At 32.8% G+C, this 8,979-nt stretch overlaps 1 long non-coding RNA gene across 3 annotated transcripts in view; it reads right to left on the bottom strand.

The window, feature by feature from the left end:
* Positions 1-8,347, bottom strand: part of LOC149804937 (uncharacterized) — a 29,224-nt gene extending 20,877 nt beyond the window's left edge. For 2 of the 3 annotated variants that reach the window (XR_016414743.1, XR_016414742.1), the window contains exons 1-2: positions 7,324-7,436; positions 6,077-6,163 (exon numbers count right to left, since the gene is read on the bottom strand). This is a non-coding gene — a long non-coding RNA (uncharacterized LOC149804937). Of the gene's footprint in view, positions 1-6,076; positions 6,164-7,323; positions 7,437-8,232 lie in introns of those variants that run through there. The other variant, XR_016414744.1, reaches the window with a different exon arrangement.
* Between the last annotated feature and the right edge of the window lie 632 nt (positions 8,348-8,979).

Genomic DNA, 8,979 nt, shown 5'->3' on the forward strand with positions numbered 1-8,979 from the left:
GATCTTCTCATTGGTCAGATTTCTCTTGGTGTGGATTTCCACTTTTTGGTCGACAAATACTGGCCATTTTCTGATCAGAGCCCCCATGTATGCCCTTAAATCCCACATTCAGATCACAGATGTGTCAGATTCAGGGTGTGGCACTCATCTGGATCTGAATGGACTGATTCTTCAGGGTTCATGTTCCAAGAAGAATCTGTCCACCACATTAGCATTTTGGAAGTGAGTACAGTGCTCTCAGTCCTTCAGGGGTGTGTCAGTAAAAGAAGAGTTCACTGCATGATGGTTTCCTTTGATGACACGTCAGTATTAGCATATCTCAGGAGACAAGGAGGCACAGACTTTTATCTGTCTGCTTCTAAAGGGTAAGAAACATTTGGCTGGTCTTTCAGAGATTGACCTTTCATTCACAAAATCAAGCTTATGTGGTTTGAACTATTGTCTAACTCATTAGTGTGATGAAAGCCACATTTTCCATCTTGCTTTTTTTCTGATATTTATATGCCTTTTGTGGGGGGTATAAATGTAATACCTGTTGCTATTGTAAGATTCCTTACTCCCGCCCCACACTGATGTCCCACTAGTTTAGGCTGCACCCTATAATGAATGAAGGACAATGCACATGGGCAAGGTGTCAGTTGGTTGGAGAAGGGGCAATGTCTTCTTTTGGAATCTTGTAGGCAACCCTAATTGGAGGACAAATTCTCATCATATAGTTGTGGAATTTTTCTTCTCAGAAAAGTATCAGCTATGCAATAGCAACAGGTAAGTATTACATAATTAAAATTTGTGTTATCCCCCCTCTACATTTTGTAGAAGCGCCCTTTTTACAAAGGTTGAGTATGAAACATTTTATTTCTTGTTTATGTACTGTATTCACACATATACTTGAATTCTAAAGTTCATATAGCTTATGATTTCAGACTTCTTTTGTTGGAAAAAGTTGAAGTTTCAATAATGAAACAAACTTATAGATATGAAAAAGTTTAGTAAAAAAAATGTATTGATGATTCATATAGTTTATATGTACCAAAAATTAGTTGTATAAAAATTTACATGAATTATGGTACCATATGTTGGACAGAAAGCCAGTGACCAAGCATTGGATTGTGATTTTGAATATTTGAGTAAAAATGATTTCATGTTTTCTTCTTTGGAATATTTAATTTCTACACATTTAGTTTGAGTGTTTTCACAGCATTGCAATCCATCAAGTCTGTTAGATCAGTGATGGAGTATTTCCGACATGTACTGCTGTTGCTTGTTGATATTGTTGTACAAGACATCCAGAGTTTTGAAAAGATAACTTATTGACATTAATAATTCTGTAACTTATGGTCACAGAAAAATGTTATGAAGTATGTACACAACTATATTTTCCATTAAAAATGTAGTCAATATCTCTAGCAGATTAAAATCAATGGTTAACCATTCCTGATGAAGTGATCATCTAACCTTTTAATTAAAATTTATTTCTGTGCACTATTAGGTTGTATACGGTATCCATGGGTATAGGAGTTTAAGTAATACAAGACCCACACTTCATACCATTGCCAGCTTGTATGATGAATGATGAATGGGATGATCCCTTGGTTTACCAATAATATTAACCCAGTCTATTTTAGTTTAAATTTTAGCCATTGCTTTTCAGTCTAGCAAATTGGAAGATTTTCACCTGTCTTTTTTTACAGAAAAATAGATTGAGCTGTTTGGATGATATCAACAGACATTAAGTAATACTGGTTAATTTTAGCACTGGATAAAGAACTCTTGCTTGGAAGTGGAAGGAAAGAAATCCTGTCTAAGACTGGTAAGTAAAGCTTTACAATATTTATATTTTAGTATACATTTTAGACATTTATTATTGTGACTTCTTGAAATACCTATTTAATGTTTTTAATGTTAGGGAACATCTTGTTATATAGACATTAGAGTGCAACTTTATGGAAGTCTGGATAAAACTTGAGTAGGTTTATTTGTAATTTAGTGCAGGCATGGTAACAGGAGAACAGATACCGGTATCTGTTGCATACTTATCACTTTGAACCACCATTAGTACAGGGTAACACGGGCAGAGAGAGCATTGAATGAAAATCTGATTTGATTTCTATTATTTGCATAATCCATGCCTTCTGTCAGATAAATTACCAAGTACTTAAAGATTATTGGGGATCATTTTAAAAGCTAAATTACATTTAATTTGAAGAATTAAAGTAAAACATATAACAAATTTAAGCTGCATTCTAATTCTACAGGTGTGTTTTTTTATGGAAGTAGTATACAAATATTTGCTTAGAAGGAAAAGAGCTAGTTCTGTAACACACACCTGTATTGATATAGTTTTACTTTTCTTTAACACATTAACCCCTGGTGACAAGTTTACGTGGCAGGAGGTAGTAGACTACTGCCGAGCTCTGTAGCGCCAAGGTCATGCATGATACACTAAAGTGGGTGGTATTATAGAAAGGTAGACAGATGTAGCTCTACAATGATACCAAATAATCTGCAAATTCTAGTTGCACTACAAAATACAGAGGGAAAAACCTCATTTTTTGGATCCAATTTTTTTCTACCCAAAATTGGCCCATTGTCAGAATCCGATTTTATGTCCGGAGTTTAGATTTTTTGGTCTCAGATCTAAGGCAGACTAGTATTAACTGCAAACAGACAGATGAACCTTTGCAAAAAGTAGGACAAGATGGGCATTTAGAAGAAAGAGTGGTCTTATTACAAAAATAATGGGTCCGTTAAGCAAAAAAAAAAAACTTTTACCCTTTTGCTCATGCGTGAGCCAAATAGCCAATGAAAAACGATGTTTCTAACAAAACTAGGCATTATGTTATTGGAAAATTACCTGGAAGTTGATTTTTTAGGATTTATTCAGAAATAGCTTTCAAAATGTGTAAACTTCCTACTTAAATTCCAGGCAAAAACGACAAAAACCTCCAGGAGTTAATGTGTTAATTTGTGACTTCGATATGATAAATTGGTATTATAGTTGCATTCTAACAATAGTCCTGAATCTACAGTAATAGCCTGACTCAAAGAACAAAGTTGACATACAAAGTGATCATTTCAATTTTAAATTTCAAAAATTTGTGTCCACTATTTGCACTTGTCAACAAGATGAATGATTGCTGACACACAGTCTGTATTCAGATATCATATCATAAACCTGTAGCTCAGGTCAATGGGCCTGCATAGTAATTATTGCATGTGAAGGCAGGTCTGACCCCTCATGGTGCCACAAAACATGCCCTAACTGATAGTAATTATTGCATGTGAAGGCAGGTCTGACCCCTCATGCTGCCACAAAACATGCCCTAACTGATAGTAATTATTGCATGTGAAGGCAGGTCTGACCCCTCATGGTGCCACAAAACATGCCCTAACTGATAGTAGCCATGTCCCTTTTTCTTTTCCATCTTGTTTTATTTCTGTATTCTTGTCTCAAGATCTGTATCATTGCATGTGCTAAACTGTTTTTAACTTTTTTGAGATGATGCTTAGAAGCTGTATTACAATAGCAATGGGCAGTGGCTTCTAATACTGTAATAAACTTAATTATTTGTACCATCGGTCAGAAGCCCCATATAGATCTTCCTGGCTATATTTATTTTGTCTGCTTTAATCTCACCCTAGATTAGACATATTAGGCAGAATTGGCAGAAACCCTGCCCTGCCTCTTCAGTGGATCACCATTAAACATTGAACATGCTGTCATTTGATGATTTGCTTCCACAACTTACTGCACCGACAGTTTTTTTTACATAGAATACCCTTTTTATCCTGCAGTGAATCCCTTGTCGGATGGAATCTTGTGAACTTTTTTTTTATATAATTGATATAAAATTTGGAACATATGGTCATCACCGACAGATGTGCATGTCAAATAATCTTTTGTGCTCCTCCAAAGTTTGTTAGAGTTGTTCTCAGTTTGCGTTTGGACTTGACTTATAAGCAAGTATATATGGTATGCACCTTTCTGACTATAGATTCCTCACCATCATGGGGGTAAGTGTGGGATGCAGGAGAGTTGGGGGTATATTTATATTAGCAAAGTGCTCACCATTTTGCCATTGTTAGCTGTTTGATTATTCACATTTTTGATAATCAGTATCTGACAATTTTCACTTTTGAAGCAGAATCATTTTCCACTGATGCTAGAATTTCTTTCAAGGTCACTTGTGGCCAGGTCCCAGTTGTTTATTAAAATATCTAAGGATGAAATTCAGACTATATCTTGACATGAAATTAAAACTTAATCTTAACATGAAATTCAAACTATATCGTAGCATTAAATTGAGACTATATCTTTAGCATTAAATTGAGACTATATGATAGCATTAAATTCATACTATATCCTAGCATTAAATTTAGACTATATTTTGCATTAAATTGAGACTATATCTTAGCATTAAATTCAGACTATATCCTAGGATTAAATTGAGACTATATTTTGCATTAAATTGAGACTATATCTTAGCATTAAATTCAGACTATATCCTAGCATTAAATTTAGACTATATTTTGTATTAAATTGAGACTATATCTTAGCATTAAATTCAGACTATATAATAGAATTAAAATCAGACTGTATCTTAGCATTAAATTCAGACTATATAATAGAATTAAAATCAGACTGTATCTTAGCATTAAATTCAGACTATATGATAGCATTAAACTCAGACTATATCTTAGCATTAAATTGAGACAGTATCCTAGCATTAAATTCAGACTATGTGATAGAATTAAACTGAGACTCCACCTTAGCATTAAATTCAGACTATATGATAGCATTAAATTCAGACTATATGATAGCATTAAATTCATACTACATCTCAGCATTAAATTCGGACTATATCTTAGCATTAAATTCAGACTATATGATAGTATTAAACTGAGACTATATCTTAACATTAAATTCAGACTATATCTTAGCATTAAATTCAGACTATATTATAGCTTTAAATTCAGACTGTATCTTAGCATTAAATTCAGACTATTTGATAGCATTAAATTGAGACTATACCTTAGCATTAAATTCCGACTATATAATAGTATTAAATTGAGACTATATCTTGGCATTAAATTCAGACTATATGATAGCATTAAATTGAGACTATATCTTAGCATTAAATTCAGACTATATGATAGCACTAAATTCAGACTATATCTTAGCATTAAATTCAGACTATATGATAGCATTAAATTCAGACTATATCTTAGGATTAAATTTTGACTATATGATAGTATTAAACTGAGACTATATCTTAGCATTAAATTCAGACTATGATAGCATTAAATTGAGACTATATCTTAGCATTAAATTCAGACTATATGATAGCACTAAATTCAGACTATATCTTAGCATTAAATTCAGACTATATGATATAATTAAATTCAGACTATATCTTGGCATTAAATTCAGACTATGATAGCATTAAATTCAGACTATATCTTAGAATTAAATTTTGACTATATGGTAGTATTAAATTCAGACTATATTGTAGTTTTAAATTCAGACTATATCTTGGCATTAAATTCAGACTATGATAGCATTAAATTCAGACTATATCTTAGAATTAAATTTTGACTGTATGGTAGTATTAAATTCAGACTATATTGTAGTTTTAAATTCAGACTATATCATAGCATTAAATTCAGACTATATGATAGTATTAAACTGAGAATATATCTTAGCATTAAGCTCAGACTATATGATAGAATTAAATTCAGACTATATGATAGCATTAAATTGAAACTATATCATAGCATTAAATTCAGACTATATGATAGAATTAAATTCAGACTATATTGTAGCATTAAATTCAGACTATATCTTAGCATTAATTCAGACTATATGATAGTATTAAATTGAGACTATATCTTAGTATTAAATTCAGACTATATGATAGAATTAAATTCAGACTATGATAGCATTACATTTGGACTACATCTCAGCATTAAATTCAGACTATATGTTAGTATTAAATTCAGACTATATCTTAGCATTAAATTCAGACTATATGATAGCTTTAAAACTTAGACTATATCTTAAGATTGAATATTGTACCTTAAGTGTGGGATCATGGGTTTCTCACAATTTTTTGTCCTGTTTCCCTCAGTTTTTGAACCCTTTGTGTCCAGTGCACTTTTGTATCTAGAAAGAAGAAAAAAATAATACACCTACTAGTGTTTTTTGTTTTCATGCTTGTCCATGTTTATGTATTCCGAGTTGCTAAAGGCGATAAAAGCTGTAAAATGGCAATCTATAGCCATTGTAAAAAACATAGTTGGCAATCAAAACATTCAAGGTTTAGCAATAGCATAGCAAGAAATCCCTCCCCCCCCCCATTCTATACAAAATTATTATGGGAGCCCAGGCAATAAAAAAAAATTGACAGGAAATTTTCCCCCTCCTCCATCCCACCTAATTGCATTTTTTCAGGGGTTGCTTGGTTGGGTGGTTGCTATGTCACAGGGTTTTGTTCTATTCTTCTAATTTGCAATGTAAAGGTTTTTATGGCTGCTGGTTTACCATAATTTCAAGGTTGGAGGCATGACTACAGTAACAAAAAGATTTAATTTATTTCAAGGTTGAATAGATGACAGAATGATTGAACACCAGTGTTAACTGTGGGCATGATCTGGAATGGAAAATTCCATTTTGCAGATTATTTCAGGTGGACAAGATATTCAAACATGTTAATGCTTATAGAACGCTTGATAACAAGTTGATTACTAATTGTAATGGTCCAGGGAGGGAAAAGAATAGTACTGAGGAGATGACAAAGTTAGGTTGGCAAAACTGTCAAAGTAAAATGATTATCTCATTTTTATCACTACTAATGCTATCTGCTATATTTTCATTAGTCCCTTGCAAATTTTGTTTGCCTCCCAAAGTTGGAGAATGTGGGACAGTGTCCCCTGACCTTTGGCTCCTAAGTGAAACACTGCCATTAAATTTATATTGTATTGCATTAGTAAATTCAGACTATATTCGTGAATTAAATACAGATTATATCTAAGCATGAAATTCACACATTAGCATTAATCTATGATTATATGTTAGAATTAAATTCAGACTCCATTGTAGAATTAATTTCAGACTGTATCAAGGCATTAAAAATATCTTAGCATAAAATTCGTAGTACATATTGGCATTAAATTTATAATGTATACATTTAATTCAGACTTGTAGCAGTAAATTCAGCTTATATTGTGGCATTAAATTCAGACTATATCTTTGCATGAATTTCAGAGGTGGCAGGTTCAAACCCAGGCCAAGTCATACCAAAGACTTATACAAATGGTACTTACAGCTTCCTCACTTGGTGCTCAGCATTAAGAGGTTAGTGTTAGGACTGGTTGGCCTGGTGTAAAGATAATGTGACTGGGTGGGACATGATGCTACATGTCTGCGGCATGATGCCACAGTGCAGGTCATCACTGTAAACTGTCACACTGCAGACATTGTAGCAATATGACTGAATTGTTTTTAAAGCTATGTTAAAAATCCAAAACATGCACCCATAACACACACATATACATTAGACTTTAAAATTAAACCTCTCAATTTAAGTCAACTATTGTATAGTGTTTTGTTAATATAGATTTAATTTTTTTTTGTTTTTCCCCCTCAAGGTTTTGGGTATTTAGGAACTAATGTGGAATATGCTTTGTTTGTATTAACATGTGATCTGCACAATAGCCGGATTGTGATCCTGTACCATGAGGATTTCATTTTTGTGATGGCCAGACCTTGACCAGGTCTGGCAATCATTGTTGTGGGTTTTACAGGTATTGAAGTGACACTCTATATTAATGGCAGTGATATGACTAGATTTTTAAGTTGCCATCTCCACAAGTGGCCTTTTGTACATGCGTTGTATACCTGTCAGGCAGGTGCCTTGTGTGAAATTAAATGATTGGTTAGGGTCAGATTCAACTGACTGTTTATAATGAGTCAATATCCAATTTATTTTCCAAGACCATAAGCTACAAGTCTTTCATTTCACCAAACTGAAGGATTTATCATGGAGGAAAGACTGAACTGGGATTTATTATATATATGGTTGGTATTTAACATCAGTTAGTTTAAACTTTAGGAGCGAGTTATAATTTTATATATATATATATATATATATATATATATATATATATATATATATATATATATATATATATATATATATAATATATGTATGTATATGCAACAGGTGATGTTACCTTATTTGTACAGGCCCCTCTCTTTATACTACTAATGCTGTGGACTTAAAACAGCAAGACCCTTGCAGCCCTTAGGTGACCTCAGCCTGGACTGTTAGCCAGAGCCTTATTCAGCTTAACTGATTGGAAGTTCTTGCAGTATCAGAGCCATGTGATTTTTAAACAAAACAAAGCCAGGGTTAGATTTCTTCAAACTTTATGGGGACTTGTTTGTGTTTAGTCAAAACATTACCTGTTTGTAAAACTGACAGTCCAAAGGTACTATTTAAAGTTCATTTTGAATTGAATAGTAAAGATAATCACTCAAATTTCAGCAATAATGTAAAGAAAAATATTTAGAATAGATTCAATAGGTATTGAATTTAAATGCAAGATATATGTTGTTTGGAAATAGACATTAACATACTGCAGCTTTTTGTTAATTAAGTGGCACAAATTTCAAAAGAAGTGGTTTGATTAAGGAGACTTAAGTCAGAAAAAAAAAAAACATAATAATAATAATACCATAATAATAATAATAATAATGGTTTTATGTACAGAGGCTGAAATATTTGTGTGAAACTAATCTATCAAGTGACTAGGTATTATTTTCATGTTAGATCATATCCCTATCCCACATTATCTGCTTCTGTGTGGGTTCGAGTCTCGGGTTCAACCAATGTGGGTATGTGTGAAAGCTTCCAGTAGCTTCTTGTGGGTCGGTGGTTCTTTCCAGGGTTTTCCCGGGTTCTTCCTCCACCATTAATA

This window comes from Sinohyriopsis cumingii, chromosome 2, assembly GCF_028554795.1.
Source record: "Sinohyriopsis cumingii isolate HCF-2022 chromosome 2, ASM2855479v2, whole genome shotgun sequence".
NCBI lineage: Eukaryota > Metazoa > Mollusca > Bivalvia > Unionida > Unionidae > Sinohyriopsis > Sinohyriopsis cumingii.